This window comes from Leptonychotes weddellii, chromosome X (assembly GCF_054177405.1).
Source record: "Leptonychotes weddellii isolate Sample4059 chromosome X, ASM5417740v2, whole genome shotgun sequence".
NCBI lineage: Eukaryota > Metazoa > Chordata > Mammalia > Carnivora > Phocidae > Leptonychotes > Leptonychotes weddellii.
Window position 1 is genome coordinate 13,569,705 of NC_138385.1, and position 22,619 is coordinate 13,592,323.

Sequence of the window (22,619 nt, forward strand, 5' to 3'; positions counted from 1 at the left end):
GCACTATGATGTGACGGGATTCCACGTCGCGCTCTCCGGAGTATCTCCTGTCCTGTGTGCTCTTGCCAGGAAAGGCCCACTACAGCTTCAGCCATCTTATGCTCCTGTCAATCTTTAGGGTGGGAAGAGGACTTTTTCTTACTGACAAGTCAAATTTTGCAAAGTCACTGCGCTTAAATGTCACAATTCGGGGCAAACGCGTCAAGGAGTAAAAGGAGGGAGTCCCCCTCCCGCCAAGAACCACATGGGGGGCAACTTCATCATACAAGATCCAAATGAAAGCAAACCCCCAGAACTGTGCCTCCCCAAAGGCCCCCTGAATTGCAGGGCAAAGGAAGAGGGGACCCCGGGAAAGGGGAAGGCCTACCACCAACGGGGCACGCTACAGGCAGCGAAGACCCTGTACAGAGCCAAGCACCTCGAAAATGTTCATCACGCCAGAGAAGACCTGTCCCCCTCACAACTGACCAAGCAGGGCTTACACGGTTTCCTGGTAATCCTCACTTGGAGATGAACTGAAACACGTGCCATGGCCTGCGCCATTTGATTTTTGAAAATGTCATTCTACGATTAGGAAGAGTTTTCAATGTCTCCTGCCCCCAGAATCTGCCCATCCTAAGACCCTCACCAAGATGTAGGAATGATCCCAACCACATCCTATAGATATTTTTATGGGCCTCTGACCAGAAATCGCCATCGGGACAGTGCTGAACAAATGATTTTCAAAGTAAGCCACAACGAGGACCTCAGATTTAAAAAATAAAAAATGAAGCGACACTTAAAGGAGTAAATAAACAGGAAGATGATAGAAGCAAACAAACAGAAACCAGAAAAGCTTTAGAAGGAAATCTGTAACGTGAATGCAGAATCTCAGATCAGATGAAAATAAATGTTTCATGAAACTGAGAAGCTAGCAGGGATAAATCTTTGTCATATTTTAGGTGTTAAAATTCTCTTCCAGTCTATTTCTACCACCCACTTGTGATATATCTGTTTTATTTCCATGTTGCCATGTGCCATGACTCAAAACACCCTTTCAATCATGCTAAGTCCTGGCATTCACCGAGCCCACCTGTTAGGGACATTTCAAGCCTCTGATAGATGCTCCAGGGCTAAACATTCCGTGACCCTAGTCTATAATTTACCCAGCTGATTAATATCCACAACAGGAGAGGACAGGACCTCGAATAAGCTCCCATCCCTTCATTCTTAATGCTGCTAACTGGGATCGACTCCCTTGACCAGAGGTGTCCTCATAGGACCTCATGAGCCCTGCTTCCTGATGGGAGACCTCACCTAGTAACATACATCCTGCCTTCATTTACCAAAAGACTGTAATTATTATGCTACCTTACACCATGCATTGGTGCGGCCCTGGAATTCAGGGCAAAGGTCAGAAACCCTTTTGAGTGGCTCTGCGGGGTTTGGTCATGGCGTACAGAGTGGCATTGGGAGCACAGGAGAAGGAGATGAAGCAGGGATCTGGGGGTCACTCAGGAAGTCCACATTTTGTTAGGCAACCGCGTTGACTGAGGGAGGGCAATCCAGGTTTCTGGAGGATTCGAAGGACATCAGGGTGAAGGCCTCACTGGGTGCCCCCCTGCCGGGTTTCCCAAGGGCCATGATCTGGCTGCCTGAGCAGCGTCGCAACCCAGATTCGAAGCACACACCCACAGGCAGACCTGGGAGGGTGGTGGACCCCAGTGAGTCACGTCTGAGAGGGCAAACGTGAACTGCTTTCTGTGGCAAGAGCTACTCCGTGTGCAAGGACAGGCCTCATACCAGAGCAAAGGCCAGTGTGACCTTGTGGGCGGCCTGCCACGACCTTACTGCCCCAAAGGGTAGCTCGTTTTCTCTTGTCAGTCTGCGCACGGTGAGGACAGAGTCTAGCGGGCGGGGTCTGTGCGAGATGCCACCTTCACAAAGACTTGGAAATGACCTGGCTCAGCCACCCCCTTTGACAGGCAGGAAAACGAAAGCCCAGAGACGGGACACGACCTGCCTCACGGACTTAGCGGCAGCTCCAGATCTAGAACCTGAGCGTCCAGGCCCCCGATGCCCTGTCCCCTGCACCACATCAGGCTGCTCAGTCACGCCAGTGTCAAACTTGGGAATGCAGTTTATGGTCCCTTGACTTCAGAGAGTCATCAGCAGAGGCTAGGTGTCTGGGTCACAGACCTCCAGACTCAGGGACGGCTGTATGATTTGCAGGTGGAACAGTCTGCGGATTCTCTCGTGCTACGCCAGGAGTCTCATGAGAGAGCAGACACTTCAGCTGAGGCGACCGGGACGGAGCAGCTGAGGGAGAGCCAAGACAGGGAAGGTCCAGGCTGAGGGAGGAGCAAAGGGGCCACCTACAACAGCTGACACACCAGGAGCACGAGTGAGTGGTTCCAAAGCTCTTGAAGTCAAGCAATGCGCTCGCCATGCCAGGCAGCGGGTACGTGAATAGAATGACGGGAACACAAAGTCCGGCAAAGAGAACACGAGAAGGAGTCTGCAGCTAGAGTGGCAGAAGCCACCAAAGGTCACGCGCTTGGAAAGACTACCTCACATTTACCTCAAATCCCAGCCTTCCTTGTTCATTTTCAAGCAGTGTGATCATCAAAGAAAACAAATACGTGAATGTGGACCAAGTGTAGAGGGGCCCAGCCGGTCTCAGGTGTGGAGAAGGAGACCAGGGGCCAGGGCAAGGGCTCCAACCGCGTTCGAGGGATTGCAGATCAAATGGTGTAGACTGGGCCGTGAGGACTTTTGAGGGCTTCCGTGAAAGAAGTCAAGTCTTAATTTTTATATGAGATTGTCTGAACAACTAACATCGTTCTAAGACGAACAACATGGGATTTGCCCGGAGTTTAATAGGGCTCTACCTATTTTCTCAAGGTTCAGGGGAACAGTGTAGTGGCTAAGGGCACGGACTCTGGAGCCAGAACGTCCAGAATCGAATCCTGTCTCCACCGCTTACTGGCTGTGTGCCAGCAAATTCTACTTAACTTCTCTGTGACTCAGTTTGCCCCTCTGTACAATGGGGATGACAGGAGCACCTATGTTAATAGGGTTGTTGTAAGCACTATATGCTGCTGTTTATTCAATTATACTCTACAAGTGAGGATTCCTGAGCAGCAGATTCCTGCAAAAGAAAAATTTCTTGGGGCGCCTGGGTGGCTCAGTTGGTTGGGTGACTGCCTTCGGCTCAGGTCATGATCCTGGAGTCTCGGGATCGAGTCCCACATCGGGCTCCCTGCTCGGCGGGGAGTCTGCTTCTCCCTCTGACCCTCCCCGCTCTCATGCTCTCTCTCTCATTCTAAGAAAGAAAGGAAAGAAAGGAAGGAAGAAAGGAAGGAAGGAAGGAAGGAAGAAAGAAAGAAAGAAAGAAAGAAAGAAAAAGAAAGAGAGAGAGAGAGAGAAAGAAAGAAAGAAAGAAAGAAAGAAAAGAAAAGAAAGAAAGAAAGAAAGAAAAATTTCTTACCATCAGAAACAGTAGCTCCGGCCATAATATAGCTTAGTTCTGTATGTATTATGTGAATTAATTCTGAATGAATGCCAAGGGCATGGGTCTCAAGGACCTGTCTTAGGGGCGCCTGGGTGGCTCAGTCAGTTGAGCTTTTGACCCTTGGTTTTGGCTCAGGTCATGGCCTCAGGGTCGTGGGATCGAGCCCTGCATCGGGCTCCACACTCAGCAGGGAGTCCACTTCGGAGTCTCTCCCATTCCCTCTCCCTCTGCCCCTCTCCCCACTCGTGCTCTCTCTAAAATAAATAAATAAAATCTTAAAAAAAAAAAAAACAACCCCACCTATCTTACTAGGCCACTCAGAGGAAGGGCTCAGCAGCCGACCTGAGGTAAGCCGGTGTGTGGGGAGACTTGGCCTGAGGTCTCAGGGGCTGGCAGAACTGAAAGACGCATCGTCTACCCCGCTCCTGACCAAAGACACGTTGTGGTCAACCTCCCACGCCCACCCCAAGAGGAATTCGGGTTTAAGCACCCGGAGTTGGGAACTCTGACACAACACTGTTACCTGCCCGACCCACAGACAGGCCAGCGGCCATGATGGGAACTGTCCTGCTGGGAGGACAGTCGGCAGCGCCACAGGACCCGTGAAGGGCGAGCGACGAGCGGGAAGAGGAGCTATGTTTGTCAGGCCCACTGGTCTCCCGTCCTTTTAGGAAGGGCTCCTTAAACCCTGCGACTCAGCTCAACCCAGGAGGATATAAGCAAGGGAACAGGGGCGGCTCCTGGGAGCAGGGAGGCAGGACAGGGACGGGGGGGGGGGACCCCTCTGGGACCAGTTACCAGGAGAGAAAGGGCAGACTAGTCCACACGATTCCCTGAGGCTCCTTTCAAAGCTGCCGTGGCCTTCTGTCCCAGGGGCAGGGACCGGGGAAGGCCTCTAGCCACAACACCTCGATCCCACATACCGCAAGTCCTTTATACGGATCAGGGCTTCCTTCATCTGGGTCACCAATACTCCCCGATGAAATGAGATCACCGGCGAGTGTCAGGGAAAGTAGCTAAAGGATAAGAAGGTCCCTGGTGTCATTAGTGACCCTATGTGAAATATTTTACAATGGAAATATTTCTTAGGTGGGAACGTAAGGAAGTTGTTCACTGCTTCACAGGTTCACAGTGATTCTTAGTTTCCATGTTCGTGACTCCACCAAGTTGCTTTTCCGTTTATATATGAAGGTCCAATTTACACACCATAAAATTTATCCTTGCAAAGTGTACACTGCGGTGGTTTTTTAGCATCTTCGTAAAGCTGCGCAAACATCACCCTCACCTGATTCCAGAACATTTTCATCATCAAGAAAGACACCCTGTGGCCATCAGCAGTCACTCCCTGCCCACCCCCCTTTCCTCCAGGCTCCCAGCAACCACTCATCTACTTCCTGTGTGTGGAACTGCCGATTCTGGACACTTCATATAAACGCGATCATACGATGTGTGGGATCTTTTGTGCCTGCCTGCCTGCCTTCCTTTTTTTTTTTTTTTTTCTGCCTTCCTTTCATTAAGCCTGCTCTTTTCAAGTTTCAGCCATGTCGTAGCACGTACGGCCCTTCATTGTATCTTACTGCCGAATAATATTCCATTGTGTGGATGACAGACCACACCCTGTTTATTCACTCGTCCGCTGACGGACAGGAGCTGTTTCTACTTTTTCACTATTATGAGTAATGCTGCTGCTGAGCACTCTGTTTCGTGTATGGATTTACTTTATTTTTTAAATATTAAAGTGTTTTTTAAAAAGGTACGAAAGAGTATATAGTGAAAAATCATCCTTCCCTGCCCATCCCCAGACACCCACTTCCCTCTCTCCATCAGTCACCGGTAACACCAGGGTCTTCTTATGGTTCCAGAGATACTGGGCCTAGGAAAAGAGGGAGCTGTGCATGTTTTGTCTTTTTCCCCTTTTAAAAACATAATGGTGATGTACTTACTATACATACTCTTCTACACCTTGCCTTTTGGACTTAATATATTTTTGAGAATTTTGCATGTGAGTGCAAAAAGAGCTTCCTACTTTCATAAGGTACATAGTACGACTGTCTTCATCAGTCCCTTACTGACAGACACTTAAGTTGTTCCCAGTCTGTTAGTACAAACAACGAACCAACTAATAAAAGTAGTAAGTTCATTTAATCAGATTGCTTTCCTCTCGCACCCAGCAGGGGGTCGGATGCACGAGAGTTGTGATTTACAAGGGATGCAAGGGAGCAAGAGAGAAAAAGGAAAAGGATGAAAGTCTCTCAAGTGGATCGGGTGGCACCCACCAAAGCTTACTGAAATGGCCGATTATTTTTGTCCACGCAGAGAGGATGCTAAGGTTACCCTGAGTTAATAAGCCACCCAGACAGGAAGTGGTTTTTGATTCCAAGTTTAGTGCTCTTTGCACCAAACCACAATGCCTCGCCAGTGAATTACAAAACAAGAAAGGGAGCAAAACACTTATCCGGACAACGTACACGTACGCTCACACCGAGCCGCACTGCGCCACATCGCTTGCCATCGGGGGCGGGGGAGGGGGGGTCCCTGTCCCAACACTGATGAGGCACTTGGCGTTCATCGAGTCTCTGGGCTGAAAAGCTATAAAAGTACATATGGTATCTGATTTTCAAATGTTCGTGTTCTCCTCTTTATCTATTTTTAAAAACGAAAGGTGGCTGCTTCAGCTGGGGGTTATGATGGAGCGACCTGAGCCGGGCCCAAGGCCTGGCGGGTGATTAGACCCGGAACGCGTCCCTGGTGCATACCACCACCAGAGTGCCCGGCTCTGACTCACAGGTCTGACCTTCAAACTGCATGCTGGGAAAACAAAACACCAGCCTCGTTCGTTACAGAAACCGGGTAGGGATTTTTTGGACTCTAACTGCAGCAGGGTTTTAAATGAACCCTGTGAGTGTTCCTTCTTGAAAGCAGGAGAGCAGCTTGAGGTCTGTGGCCTCAGAAGTCGGTCTTTCCTGAAATGGGCTCTTGTTTTTCCAAGGTCACATCACTAACCCCAGGCCAGGTGACTCGTGGTCTCTTCATCCCTGACTTACCAGCTGAGACCAACGAGAGAAAGAAATGTCCCGAGCGCCGCACTCCAACCTCACAGCAGACACTTGACAAGTTAACTCTTTGGAGGTCAGGAAACAGGGCAGAAGTTTATAAATCAGTGTAATAAATGCAAATCGATTTAGAAGTGTGCCTCCCAGCTATTTCTGTTAGATGTTAAAACAGGGATCCTCAGTCTCAGGGTTGTGGCAACTCAGTGCGGCAAACCGGGAGTATGAGAAAAATCACAAAACCGAATTAATTTTAATTCACTTCAAACTGTCTACTCGTTTAATGTCACAAATAAATGCCGAAGCCCATATACATGATCATATTGGATAAGGAAGTGGGCAGAGAAGAGCTTAATTCAGGAGCTCAGCCACTGCAAAGCCAATTACAAGTTAACTTTGTAAAAAGAGAGACAAGAGTATAAAAGTGAAATTAACTTTAAGCTTTCATTTAATGAAAAGACCAAGGGAGTGTTTTGTGGACTTGACTGTTTTCTAACTCAAGGAACGAACAATAGACGTGGAATCAGAAATCCCAGAGAGAAGCCTTGGCTCCGCTGGTTCATTTTCCCTCCTCATCAATACGATGGGGACATTGATACCTGTCCTGCTATCCCTATCGGGTTGTTTTAGGAACCGAATTACATCATCTGCGCCCTGGTACTGTCCGAACTGAAAAGGAACGCTGAAAGGACAGATTTGTCGAAGAAAAGAAAAATACTACATAGATCAGGCTTTTGTACCCAAGCAGGCAGTGTCCCCTCATTTTTCAAGTGGATCTGAGTTTCCACCTGATTCACACCCCACGAGTTTCACAAAAAACATACACCTATTTATTACGCACCATAAAATCTAGGAGCTGATCACCAGGAAGAGACTGACAACCTCCGTGACACGGATTCTCCCTCTCGTTAGCCCACGCTTCCCAGGAGAGAGAATTCAGAAGGTAGTCATACGGGCATTTCACTTTTACTTGGGGTCTAGCTCTTTAATCCTCTTGTATTTCGTTCTGATTTCATTCTCTGCAAAGACACAAGGAGCTGGGAACAAATGTGTAATAGGCAAGCTCCACATAATCTTGGCGCTTCGCTTTGATCTACAAATCAAAGGCATACCCTCCCCCTCTGCACACTTCAGTTGCTCTGAGTCTCTGACATGGTTTACCCTTCCGTCTCCACAAAGAGAATCACTTGGAAAACACTCAACGACAGAAAAAATTACCCCAAGGTTAGTCTGAAGACTTCTATCCTGGAAAAAGTAAAGAAAACAAGGAGCACTTTTTATTTCTGTTGTGGAAAGGGCTGGAGATTTAGTAATAACTTGAAGAAGTGAGTTAATCCCTTTGTAACACAGCCAAGACAGGGTTTATTTTCCTACTGTTATGATGGTAACTTAGAACACACAGGACAACAATATCAAATATCAATTCCCTCCAGAGCTGTAACTTTCTAAATGTAGTAAGTAGTAATTTGTCAAGATCATCATTCAACATACAAATAATTTCTACAGAGTCATTTGAACCTCCGTGCCACGTACTGTTATCACATCCTCAAATGCCATATATAAAACCAGGTACTGTTTTCATGAAAGAAGGCTACAGGTGTTATAGAGGGATAAACTGAGACATTAAAAAGATTAAGCGTCTTGCCTTAAGTGAGGGGGGTGAGATCAAACCAAGAATAGAAGGCGCCAGTCCTGTCACCTGTCCTAATCATAAATACAGACAACTGTCTGCCTTCCTGCTAGCAATAAGTGCACAGTCTAATCAATTTCGATGTGTTTTAAACATACGCTTTGCAGGGAGAAAATGCATCTTCTAAACGGATCTGTGGGAATATTTAATTAAGATGGAACTATACATGTGGACGACAGAACATAAAGTATTCGTAGCTGGGACGACCCTTTCCAAAAATTAACCCTGATTCATGATAGTATCGAAATGCTAATGAAATAATTCAAGCGCCTGAGCTGTAACAAAAACTAGACGCAGTTGTAACCTGCTCTGTCAGAGCACAGACAGTTCATCAGCTGCAGTATCACCTTCTGAGATCAATGAGCAAGTCCGGGGCGCCCGGGCGGCTCAGTCGGTGAAGCGTCTGCCTTCGGCTCAGATCATGATCCCGGGATCCTGGGATCGAGTCCCGCGAGCAGGGAGCCCGCTTCTCCCTGTCCCTCTACCTGCCACCCCCCCCCGCCCCCCCGCCCCGGCTTGTGCTCACTCTCTCTCTCTGTCAAATAAATAAAACCTTAAAAAACAAACAAACAGGCCAAAAAACCAAAGAGCAAGTCAGTGGTAGAGAGGAATAAAAACCTCTGCGACCTAACGGTCTCTTCCGAGACCAAAGTACATATTGTTCTATGGTGCCAAGGAGTTTTTATGAGCTTGAAAGGGTAGTGCGTCTGTCTGAGGAGCTTGGTAAAGTTTGTACAACTCCCTACGCATAATTTGGTCCTAGTCAAGTTCTATTGACACATTTAAAATGTACCTATCACCCAGTTCTCCACCCACATCCCCCACCTACTCCCCGCCCCAAAGATCTTCTATCCTAACTTTTCGTTCATCTACACTAACTTTTCGTGGAAGGTCAGAGATGGGGACCACAGCAGCTGGAACCGGGGTGGAAGCTACAGGATTAGCCCCTATGGGGAGTGGGAAAAGCTGCTTGGAAATGCTTTTAAGGGATCTGCCAGCTAACTCAAGAGCGCAAGTGAAGACTTCCAGAAGGAAATACACCCAGTCAACCCCCTGGGCCAAGGGAGAACGTCTGGACACGATTCTGGGGACTGAGAATAAAGGGGACAACAACACAGCTTTGCAAGAACGTAGAGTGCTTTCTGTACAAATAGGGGCAAAAGCCATACACTCAAATCTTTCATCTCCATCTGTGTCTCACTGCTCCAATTGTAACAAGAGTGTTTTTTAATAATTTGCACTTAACACCTTGACACCAGGGTTTGGGATCGGATCCAGCATAGACCAATTCAGTCCCCCAGTTAACTGCTCCCCTCTGCTTTCCAAATAAAATAGATTTTGTTGGAGTGACCAACACTTAGTGTTTATAACATTTCAATTTTTTTTTTCCTGCCTCTCTGTAAGAGGTGGAAGTTATCTGGCTCCTGTCTCAACAACGAAAACAAAATTTACAAGGATACCCCCCCTTCTTTATTAGGGGTCAGTAACGTCTGAGTCACGAGACAGTTCAGATTTAAAAATACACCAGTATTCTTTTCCAACACCATGCCAGAATTCCAGAAAATCTGTTACTTTTAAAAATAAGGCTTCTAAATTTTTTCCCAGTAAAACTGAGCATTTATTTTACATCTTTCATAGGACTCTAGGCCGACGTATGCACATTTGTGTAGTGTTCAAAAAGCCAGACTCCAAGTGTGTAAAATACATAAAGCTACTTAACTGGTGACATCTACTGCATTTACTTTGAAATGCATCCAAAAAGAATACGAATTTATGGATAGACAGAGGGATGGGTAGATACTGTGATCAAACAAATACAGTAAAATGTTAATGGTAGCCTCAAATGATGGGGATACAGGTGTGCACCACAAAATCACTTCAACTTTGAAAATCTTCATCATAAGATGTTAGGGGAGAATAAAATATAGATAAGCAAACATTTCAAAACACAACCACAGCCACATACAAGCAGGTGCTGGCTTCCAAAAGGCATTTGAGACGGTCAGCACAGAACATGGTACAATCCAGAACGAAGGGACAGTGAGTGCCACTGCCTCCATCTGAAAGGAATCTGCCAAAGCCACTGTAAAGCTTTTCGGGCATAATCCAAGAAGCCCTGAAAAATCTCATCGTAAACTGCAATACTGCACACATACATCTTCAGACTTAGGTTGAGCAGTCTGAGCTATGGGCCAAGAGAGAGACCTTTGAGAAGGTTCCCCAGTCCATTCACATGGCCCCAACCGAGGGATGGCACAGGAACCAGCCTCCAGCCTCTTAACTACCTTTCCCCCTTTTATGGCCATTTCAAGTTGAAAGCATATACTCATCGGTTTCCAGATTCCTAAAGGTACTAGACAAAAAAAATCTAAATATAACAGATGGCTAAGCGCTCATGGTAACTGGAAACCAAACTGTAACTTCAGCTTTCTCAGGCCAATGCCTTAACACCATGGCTTTAGTGGAACAGCTTTGCTGAAGACCTTTTGTCTTCATTCCTGTAACAGAAATATTACCCTGGCTTTGATGGATGACAGATAGGTGTTATCCAAAATTTTATTTTAAGTTGACATGAATAACCTTTACTTATTTTCAAGTCAACTGGTAAGTGTTCTCCAACATGTCAAAATTTACTACAATACACCGTTGAATAGGTCTGTTGCTTTTTGTCAGTTTTTTTTTTAATAGTTCAATACACTTTGAAAAGTCTAATTCCAATGTTGGTGAAACCTCTGCAACATTTCTATGCATTCTAGGATTCCATGGAATATAACGTGAAAACCACTGGAACGGAGGAGGGACCCATGGGGCGCTGGGCTGGCTCGATCGCTACAGCGTGACTCTTAATCTTGGGGTTGTGAGTTTGAGCCCCATGATGGGAGTAGAGATTACTTAAAAATAAAATCTTGGGAGGAAAAAAAAAAAAAGAACGCAAGGACCCTGTACTTTGTAAGAGGTAGCGCACTGCTCAATTCCTGGCTCTGAACCTCCTTCCCCATCTCTTGTCGGACCTAGCTCTAACCTTCTGCCCCACTATCCTCAACCCCAATTCTCCAGTCTTCCTCATATAAATGAGACCCTCAACTCTAGGGCCTCGGCTGGCATTCCAAGTCTCAACAATAGAAGTAATGTGACCGTGTAACGTGGGGGTGGGGGCGCAGTGACATGTATAGGTTGGTTAGACAACAAAAACACCCACCCCCGTCCGAAAAGGGAGCTTATTTCACCTTCAGCTTACCATCTCTTCTTAGCCATTGTCACCACAAGCACCAGAACCTTAAAAATCTGAAAGCAGCTCTAAGGTCAAAATTGAAACCACATAATGACATACACGCTGAAGTGTTTAGGGGTGAAGTACATGGATGCTGGTGGTTTATGCTGAAATGCTTCCAAAGATGAAGACAGACTAATGCATGGATGGATGTGAAACAGCAAACACAGTGAAATGCCTGATCGTAGAATCTGGGCGGTGGGCATATGAACATTTCCTGTACAGCTTCAACTTTTCTGCCTATTGGAAAAACTGCATAATAGAAGGTTGGAAACCACTGATGCCATGTTACAATGAGGTAAGAAGGACTGATCTATTCGAGACCATGCTCCAATGATGTCTGGTATTAGAGGAACAGGGAGTCAAACAATGATCCCGAGGCAGTCTTGAGTAATAACATGGTAATGCTTTGTATGATTTCTAATTCATAACATGCCCTTCATTCAATTAACGGTTTCTCCAGTGACTGCTTGCAAAGCCTCCAGCACTGAATCACAGCTGACATGGAGGACATCAGAGAAAACACAGTATTTCCACTCCCAAAGAGCTTCCAGTTTCCTGGGGAAGGCAGAGGACAGCGGTGCCCCCTCACCCGCAGGGGATCCGTTCCAAGACCCCCCGTGGATGCCTGAAGCCGCGGACAGTACCGATCCCGACACAGATTATGTTTTTTCCTGTACATACATACCGATGATAAAGTTTCATTTGTAAATTAGGTGCAGTAAAAGACGAATGATAATAACTAATAATAAAATAGACCGATTAGAACGATGATACCGTCATAAAGGTTATGCGAACGTGGTCCCTCTCTCGATATCTTATCGTGACGCACTCTTCTTCCGCGTGGTGCTGATGTGAGGGGAAATGCCTCTGTGATGAGACGAAGCGAGGTGAAGGATGGAGGCACCTTGATGTAGCATCAGGCTACTTCTGATCTTCTGACGCTACGTCGGGAGGAGGACCACCTGCTTCCAGACCATGGCTGACTGCAGGTGACACAAACCCCAGAAAGCGGAGCCGCAGCTAAGGAAGAACCACTGTACAAGATGGCAGCCCCAACCAAATCCTTGACTCTCTTCGGGCCTTCCATTGTCCGCGTGACAAAAAGGGAACACCCAGGAGAGGACCAAAGGAGCTGAGCAAGGTCCTGTGTAAAGTCCGTAAGGCCTGAGGATATAGAGGACACAGCTAGGAACATGAAGGAAGGGCTGAAAGAACGCAACATGCCGTATTGTCTCTGGGTTCAAACCTGTCACGTGAGCCCAATACCAAGAGCAGAACTCACCTTCTGGAAAAGAAACACTTGGTACATCTTATGTAAATCACTAATTCGCAGCCCTAAAGAATGTATGAAAATGGTCATATCATGTACACACATCACATGGTTGAAGAGATGGCCACAGACTCACAAAGAGCACAGATTTTCACCAAACTCCCTAAGGAGCACTGCCTGACTCCTTAGGTGAAGAAGTGTTACAGAAACTGACTGTTCACCCGCTCCCTGGACATCCCTCTGGGAGAGACACGATACGAAGGTGAAGCTTGTCTGGCTGACAGGACAGGAGAGTGAGGCGGCTATTCTAAATACATTTTTTTGGATATTTCATCCTTTTTAGTTAAATTGATCTGATGCCTAGAGCTGTTTAAACAAAATGGAAATATTCACAATTATAGAAATAATAAAATAAATTACGACTAGCATTAGCACAGTTCTCCATGCCGGGCTTTCAGCATATAAGGTTGACAGGATGAGAATGATGGTGACAATGATAATGAGGAGGATATAAGTGCTACTCTTTCTCAAAAGCATCGTAAAAGCATCGTCAAGGGCTTCGGCCTTCAGGGTTTGAGGTCTGCAAATGCTTTGACCTCAGCTGGGCTTATTGTACTGACCATGATAAAAATGTACGTGATTTAGCTGTGACCTTAGTCTGAGAAGTTTCAAACCCAGGACTTAACTGACTAACCCAACATTCATCTCCCAAGTATGGATCTCTTTACAGGCGAGCATCTGTTGTTGGCTCCTCAAGTCTTTGTCCTATTAATAGATGAGTTGATGATGGAGAAAGTCTTAAAACAACTTCCACATCCAGGGAGTTTTATGACGTTAAAAAATCTTAATAAAAACATTAGGTATTCACAAGTCCCTATTTGACTTGAACTGAATGTGATGACTGATCCGAACCCTAATATTTCACTGGGGAATAAGGATGCAACACACTCATGTCACCTCTCGCCTTGGCCTTCGCGCAATGCTTGTTAGTCACCGATGGGCTCCTTTGCTTTGGTTTTAAAGAAAATTCACATATATGAGTTTGCGCCTAGAGAAGACGAAAGGACCTGCAAACAGGTACATTCTCCGTGAAAAGACTAACAGCATACACAAGCCTTAAACAGAGTAAAGTAAAGCACTCTGACGTGATTATGGATAAATCGTTAAACTTCCTAAAACCGGGGTATCCTTCTAAGTCTCAAAGCATCATATGGGAGAGGAGCCAAAGTTTTAACAGGTCAGACCAAAGTCTGAACCAACTTTAGTTGAAGATAGCTTGACACCAGCTACCTTGGAGGTCACTTCAAGTGGATACAGGTGGAACACTAGACCTGAATTTCAGTGTCCAAATCTGGCTTCTTCCACGGGAATCCTTGTCCAACCCAATCTTTATTACGGACTTCCGTGGCTCAGTTCAATATGCTTAAACTCTGAAATATGGTTTAAATATGTGTATGCATGTGAATTTATAATCCTGTAATGGATAAAGAAGATACGTTTTAAAAATTAAAAAAATGTAACATCCAATCAATGTTCCTTCCCATTGATGGACTATTCTTACAAATGGTTCTCTTACAAAAAGTTCTTACAGGCCGTTCCTTCACATTAACTACATAGTACTTTATTTCACTGAAAAGAAAATGGTTTCAAGTAATGTTGTGTGCATGTGCGTGTTTCTCTAGAAGACTTCTCAGCTTTCTTTACAAGTGCTATACGAACTCTGATCGAAGACGGCTGAAGAATCCAAGACTCTGGAGATTCCACTTTTCAAGAGTCCTGTGAGGACCCTTCCTCTAAGTGAGGCAGTTTCTCTCCTCCAGTGAAAATGAATTCTTTCTGTATCAGAGGCTGGGAAAGCTAGGCCATGTCCAAGAGGTCAAAATTAAGTCCATTAAATCCCAGCGCTGGACTTAGTCACCATAGAGACAGGGGAGGTAAATAAACCACTAACCTTAACAAACGGGCTGCACCTTTGCCAGACAGATCTCTGACTTACCATTATTTTTACTTAAGTATCTCTCAGTCCAAACATAACTGACGAGGAAGACTACAAAACCAAACAGAACTGGGCCCAAAGGCAATAGGAATGCTCATGCAGGCAAAGGGCAGGCAAAGAGTCAAGAGCTACCCGCCCCCCCAGTAATGTGCTCTCCGTTCCCCTTGAACGACGATTGCAACATGAAGCTCTAGAGGCAATGACATATGGGGAAAATATGTGGTGCTCAAGCCAGAGGAAACCATGTCAGAAAAGAAAAACAGACATGAAGTAACTGACCTAATTAAAGGAGAAAAGTACACGTACAGCAGGGAAACAAGTTTATCGGACACAGGGAACCCAGCTGGAGGGGAGGGGCCGCTGTACGGAGGCTCAGGACACCAGAGAGGAGTTCTGTCACTTAGCTCAGTGCCACCAGAAGATGAACTAGGCATCGCCCTTGCGTTGCGGCCCCACTGAGGCTCTAGTCGAGTGCGCCCGGAGCCTTCAGACAGCAAGATTCGTTCCCTGGCCCTGCTACGCCGTAAGGAAAAGCTCAGGGACCAAGATTTACACTCGACCACATGGGACACCAAGATGCCTCTCTACCAACCACAGAAAACCAAAGAAAAATGGGAGAAGAGAAGAAAAAGGGAAGAAACCCGGAAGTGGAGGATGATGGGACGAAGCAGCCAGTAGGAACTCTGTCATCAGAACCCCAGGTCTAGGCTCCAAGCAGGCGTCCTCACCATGTTTCATAGTCTCACAGGTATTCACTCGACACCAATGGCTTGTGACACAAGTGAAGGAGGTGAAAGCCGAGGAAGCTGAACCTCGAAGCGAGCCGTAGACTTCTGGTACAATGTACAAACCACAGGACAGTAATACGGAAAAAACCTCAAATGAAGCGTTACCCATCGCTCTTGTCCGCACGCACACGGCTCTTCACAAGGCTATCAATCACAGCACATCAACAAGTTTACATCGTGCATTTTCTAGCAAGGCTGTGTTACACAATTCTTCCGTATCGGTCTGCACGCCTCAAGATGATCATTTTGAGCAGATTCACGGAATTCCACTGCACAGATGCATCCTAATGGCTTAACCAAGAATCCTTCTAGAGTACATAAACCATTTCTCCAATGTTGGACACGTAAATTCTTTCAAACTTTTTGTCCCTGTGAATACCCCTGTGATGAATACCTGTACCATACAGCTCTCATTCTCTTCTCTCAGAAAAATTTGTTTCTTAGAACACATTTCCCAAAACAGGATTACTGGACCAAGGGGTACCAATCTTTGTGGCTGTGGCCATAAACTGCCAAATAATGTTCCAAAAGGCTTATTACCAACTTACAGTGCTACCAGCAGTGAGTGTTCCTCAGTTTCGAGGCAACCAACCGTATGAGCTCTAGGTTTTCCTTTTGTTTTTGTTGACTTAATAGGTGAAAAATGCACCTTTGTGACATTCGAATATGCTTTACCTTCGCATACCAATGAGGCTGAGCATTTTTCCATGCGTTTGTTCGCTCTGTGATACAACGGGCGTGTCTTTTACCCTTCTAGCTGCTGGGGAATTCATTCAACCAACAGTTATGGCGCATCCACCATCGGCCGGGCTAGTGCCAGACCTTACGATCTCTATGAGCTCTGTGCACAATACGGAAATTAACTATCTTATCAAATGCACCGCGAACTTTTCCTGGTGTGTTTTCCTTTCATTATTTTCCCCAGCTTTCCTGAGGTTTAATTAACAAGAATTGTACATGCTTCTGAAGGTAAACAACACGATGATTTGACATAGCTGATTACCACAATCAAATTAGTTCACACATCTGCCACCTCAGGGCTCCTGTTTCTTGTGTGGGTGGTTAAGAACACTGAAGATCCACTCTCTCAGAAAATTTTCATATATTTGAGTCTGTTGATACTCTTCCTGACTACCTTCTATCATTTTATAGCTTACAAGGTTATCATTTATCCAGGGACTTGATAAATGTCCTATTTTCTGTCGTCTTATTTATAAGTTTTCTAAGCGTCTCATAAATATATTCTTCTACAGTTACAAAATTCACAGCTCTCATTCCTACTTCGTGGTTCGCCAGCTTTAACATGTGTAGCTATTTTACTGTAAGTACTTAATTTAAAGCACATTTTAAAATAAAAATTTAGAGCGCCTGGGTGGCTCAGATGGTTAAGCGTCTGCCTTCAGCTCAAGTCATGATCCCAGGGTCCTGGGATCGAGTCCTGCATCGGGCTCCCTGCTCCTTGGGAGCCTACTCCTCCCTCTGCCTCTCTCTCTCTCTCTCTCTCATGAATAAATAAAATGAAAAAAAAATCTTTAAAATAAAAATTTATCTTTTACATGGCTATGTTGTATTAAAAATAATGGACTTTTGGGGCACCTAGGTGGCTCAGCCGGTTGATCATCCAGCTCTTAATTTCAGCTCGGGTCATGATCTCCGAGTTGTGAGATCGAGCCCCGCATCGGGCTCCACACTCAGTGGGGAGTCGGCTTGGGATTCTCTCTCTCCCTCTCCTTCTGCCCCTCCCTACCTCTCCCCCCCACACCTCAAATAAATAAATCTTTAAAAGATTTTTATTTATTTATTTGAGAAAGAGCGAGAGAGTGAGAGAGAGCGAGGTGAGGAGCAGAGGAAGAAGCAGGAGCAGGCAGCCCGATGTGGGGCTTGATCCCAGGACCCTGGGATCACGACCTGAGCCGAAGGCAGCCGCTTAACCGACTGAGCCACCCAGGCGCCCCAATAAAATAATCTTTTTTTTTTTTAAGATTTTTTTTATTTATTTGACAGAGAGAGAGACAGCAAGAGAGGGAACACAAGCAGGGGGAGTGGGAGTGGGAGAAGCAGACTTCCCGCTGAGCAGGGAGCCCGATGCGGGGCTCGATCCCAGGACCCTGGGATAATGACCTGAGCCGAAGGCAGATGCTTAACCGACTGACCCACCCAGGCACCCCCCAATAAATAAATCTTAAAAAAAAAATAACTGACTTTCTAAACTTACCCTACTGGTGGAGTGAACTTGAAGTGAACTCAGGTTTACCTATGAAGATTCAACCACAAATAGCCTGTCCAAGATCTCCTTCTCTTTCTAGGGCCAAAGAAAAAGACATGTAGAAACATCACTGCACGACTGCTTTTTCTTAGGATTTCTTTAGGTTTGAGTCCCCTTGCTATTCAAAGGGACGTGGGTCCTCAGACTAGCAGTGGTACAATCCAGTGCTTATTGGAACTGGGCAATCTCAGGCCCTTCCCCAGACCTCCCGTGTTAGAATCCACGTGTGAAAGTCTGAGAAAAGTGGGGGGAAAGAGCACAGGAATCCCCCAAACTCTGTTAATGCTCCTTCTTCTTAATCAGACACCATCAGAAGGTAGCTCTCTCCTCAAATGTTTACCCTCAACCCTTTTTTGGCAAGTCATTTCCACACCCAATGTGGGGCTTGGACTCACGACCCCAAGATAAGAGTCACACGCTCTACTGACCAAACCAGCCAGGTGCCCCAATCCTCAACTCTCTTAATGCATGCCCTTAAGTTAAAATGAGTATCGCCCAACATCATGTACCTGAAAATTAAAAGCTAATACTTTGAAAGGATGGCTCTCCGTCTGGAGCCTCAACTTCACCTAGACTGGAGGTTGAAATCTTACATGCCTCTAAGAGCCAAGCAGGTCTTAAAAATGAGTAAAACACTCAGATAACGGCCACCGACCCCTGTCCTTGGGGTCGAGGAGGTAAGAGAGTGGTGGGGGCTATGGCAAATTTCAGAGCTCGCCTTCCATCTGAAGACAACAGCAGCCACTCGGCTCTGCCGCCGAGTGTTGCCCAACAGGAATGCAGGCTCGATGTTGCCAGATCTTCCGATATTTCAAAAGAAGCTGAAAGTCTGGGTTTTTAAAACATGTGAAATCTCTCAATTTTTAAATGCTGGCAATTCACTTAAAATTTTAAAAGAACACCTCTGTGTGCCAGATTCAGCCCACCAGTTTGAGACCTTGGCTCTAGACTGATGATTTCCAAATTCTTTAAGCTTGTGTAACCCATCTGTGCTGGTTTTCATGCTTACTTGCTGGTCACCAAGAAGAGAGGTCACGTCAATATAAATGGTACAAACCAAACCACTACGACTACTGTATTTTAAATTTTACATTTTAATATTACAAATTATATTTTAAATATTACAAACTGCCAAATCAATAATGAAAGTGACCATATGTCAGTGATACAAATATTTCCTAGATGTGAAATACATGTTTAATTCATTCACTACATTGTCACTACTACAGAAACAAATACATAGAATACCCAGCTCATGGGTGTGTTAACAATTATGTTGGGTTCGGGGCGCCTGGCTGGCTCAGGCAGAGGAGTATGCGACTCTTGATCTTGTGGTTTTGAGTTCGAGCCCCACGCTGGGTGCAGAGATGACTTCAACGAACCAACGAATGAATGAATCAATGAATCAACAAACGAATAAGTAAATAAATAAAAAGTTTAAAAAAAAAAGAATTATGTTGGGTTTAAGTTTTCATTCCAAGTAATTCCATAATTAAAAGGTGGCCAAATGAAATAATTTCAAATTCTTGATTAAGTTGACCTGTGACAAATGCTGTATTAAACATAAGCTGGGACCCATTATTATTTAAAAAACAAAATACCCTCAACGTGAAAACTGCAAAACCCCCATTTTCTTAAACCATTCAATTGTTCCGAGCAAACTTAAACAATGTGGTGTGAATACGCAATTTATATTTGCTTTCATTTTGGGGGCATTTGGGTTCCAGGCACAGCTGTGTCCCCAGCACTGTGCTCGCAGACTTCATTATTTGCACATGCCTCGCCGGAGGTGGCATAAATCACAGGCTCAGAGAGCAGACTGGCGACAGGGACTTTGATCTGCCCCCTTGAACCCATCCGGGCCTACTCAATATTGGGCAATTTAATTAAAAAGGAAAATCAACTTTCGGCTTCCCCATCTGCAAACAGGAAAAGCATCAAGGGATGGCCTATACTTGAAGAGTGTGAGACCAAACTGTAGTATTCTTTGTCTTTGGCCCACTTGCAGGGGATCTTGCAGGGACAGTGCACACCTTGGCTCCCTGCACCCCGGACAGCTGACTGGGTCGGCCCGACCCGCTCACATGGGCCTACGCTCCGGGCCTAGTACTCAGTAGGGCTGGGGGGATGAACCAATCAGGACGAGGAGTGAAGGAAGGTCACAAGATAGAGCTGCATCGTGACCACTGCACTGCTTCCCGTCAGGCCTATAGATTCCTGCCACAGGGAAATGGCATGCAACAGATTCCATCGAATCACCGGAGAAACTCACTGCTCTAAAAGGAAACCCACAGATGCTAAGTTTTGGTTAAATTAAAGATGTCACAGGGGTGGTTTAGTACCACAAAAGCGCTTCGAGTATGTACTCAAAGGCCTCCAGTGAAAAGGTTTCCTTCTGAGAACACGCACAGGTTCTGTGGAAGCTTTCTACTGATGAAGTGTGTCTGTCGGAGTTGTAGAGGGCCAACGAAGTCGATGGGCTGTGCCCTTCTGTGGCCCTTCTTAAACAATCTAGTCTCTGTTGCTGCGGGAAAAGAGAGGCAAGGGCTGTTGGTGGGGGGCGGGGGGGCACAGAGCTGCACCGTCTGCTCCTCAGACAGAGAGCACCGTGCTCCCGGCTGCCCTCGGGCTCCTCGGAGGACGGTGAGAGTCACGGTTCTGCTCTGGTGTTCTCTACTGGGAGAAGGCCTAAGATTTTATTTGAAGACCGGTTTCTATCATTGTAAAAGAGAAAGTTTGAAAACTACCGTTTTAGGTAAAGGCTACAGACGACAGCCACGGCAGGGCCGAGACCCTCGGAGGGCAGAGTCGAGAACGTTCGTGGCTAAGAAGCTGCCGACGCTTTTGTCTTTCGGCCAGTTGGAAGCCCCGGGCCCTGGGAAGATCTTCCAGCTTCCATGTAATTGAGGAAACTGACAAAAATCAGATTAAACGGTCCTAAAAATCTGTCCTATGTTTTTTATCCTTTAAGGTATGAATATATATATATAGTTCAAAACGTGTGAAGAATTCTACAGCAAGTCGGTGTCAGGGAAACAACGGCCAGCTCGCGAGCCTCTACCCTCACCGAAATCAACGACCCACATCGAACATGAGACTGAGCATGGGGGGCGGGGAGGCAAAACCAAAAATGCAGCAAGCCTTGGATGGATGAAAAGTGCAAATCCTGAGTAGTCTGGCACTGGCACATGTCACCTCCTCTCCGGCAAACGTGTGGGGGAGGCTGGGGCCCAGAAAGCAGAAAGCCCGGGGCCCCGGACGCTGGGCCTGGATGAACCATCTTTGAGATTTGCAAAGGCGAATGCCCCGCCTCTCCGGGAGAGCACAGTAACCCTGAATCATCCCAGAGTTCAACGTCAGCCCTGTGGCTAAACGAAGACGACCGAGGACGTTTGCTAAGTGAAAGGGTTGCCCAGCGCTCTGAACCTCAGTTCCGATCTGCAAACAACGTGCTGGCCCCCGCTGACATAACCCCACGGAAGCCCTCTCGGGCGTTCCTACCCCGGATCTTGCAGGACCAGCGCACACCTTGGCTCCTTGCACCCCGGACAGCTGAGTGGGTCGGCCCCACCCTTTCACGTGGTCGCCTGGGCAGCAATCTCCTCCCTCGATGCCACTACCGCTCCGCGGAGCTTTCCTGCTCCCTACTGTCCACGCTGGGGCACGAGCACCTCTTGATTCTCAGGCAGACCTTCTAACAGCTCTCTTGTGCTTGGCACATTCACTTTCCGTGCCCCCCAATTAAAAGCAAGTGAGATTTTTTTCCCCCCCTCGAAAAGACCTTCCCCAGAGAGCTAATATGTAGGACAAGCAGGGATATTGGTTGGATCAATTAAAATGAATCCTCTTCAGTCTACTATACAAATAAAGCTTTTTTTTTTTACACCGTCGACCCCAACATCACGAAGATCAGTGTTCGAATTTGTGACAATCAGTGAAACTTACCTCACGCTGGACGTGTGGAGACTGGAATGTAGTCAGCAAGGTCTGGACACAGTGGACAACTTCCAGTGCGCCTAAGTCAGGAAAAAATGAGAAGCAAGACGCAAAATTACCTTTTCAGAAGAAAAGTTAAGAAATTCTAAAAAAAAAACCAAACCAAACCAAAACACCCCAAAATCTACTTCCTTTGAAATGCCTCACAGTTAACACCTTCTACTTTGTATTTACAACCCTCAAAGTTAAACTGCCAAGACGTTCCGCATATTTCCCCACTGTCTGTTTATCATCTAACATTCGCACCAGGCGGTGGAGCTGGCCCCCTCATTATCAGGCTGTATTAGCTCAAACACTCAGCATTGTTAGCACAGTGAGCTCATGGCCTATTTCAGTTTTAAATTAACATTTGGCAATCACCCGGGTAATCAAAACAAATGACTCAGTCGTTTAGAATAGACTTATTAGTTGAGCCTTTTTTTCCCCCTCTTTTAACATCTTTAGAATATTTTGCCACAGGAGGGCTCGGATCCAGGCAGAATGTAGAGCACAAGTCACCAGAGGAATATTTAGAGGTGTTGCCATGGAGACGAGGTGCCGCGTGACCACTGAAGTTATCTCCAATCAACAATGGCATTAGGATGCGGGCAGGCGAGCAGGCTCATCCCTGCGGGGGGCGGAGGGCTCGCATCACTAGGAAACAGGTGTGCCCTGTGCTTTTCCCGTCACCCAAGCGAAGACAGTCCCCTGACATGCCGCCCTCCCCAGAGGCACCTCGCTGCCTTACCCCCGCCCCCCACCCCATTCAGAAGGGCCGGCTGGGGCTAAGGCAAAAGGAGGTGTGTGATATCCTGAA

At 46.3% G+C, this 22,619-nt stretch overlaps 1 protein-coding gene across 1 annotated transcript in view; it reads right to left on the bottom strand.

The window, feature by feature from the left end:
- The window catches only part of FHL1 (four and a half LIM domains 1), a 37,367-nt gene extending 15,518 nt beyond the window's left edge, over positions 1-21,849 (bottom strand). Inside the window, exon 1 of the mRNA XM_081808199.1 lies at positions 21,773-21,849. The gene's annotated coding sequence lies outside the window, so the exon portion shown is untranslated. The remainder of the gene's footprint in view (positions 1-21,772) is intronic.
- Positions 21,850-22,619: the final 770 nt, after the last annotated feature.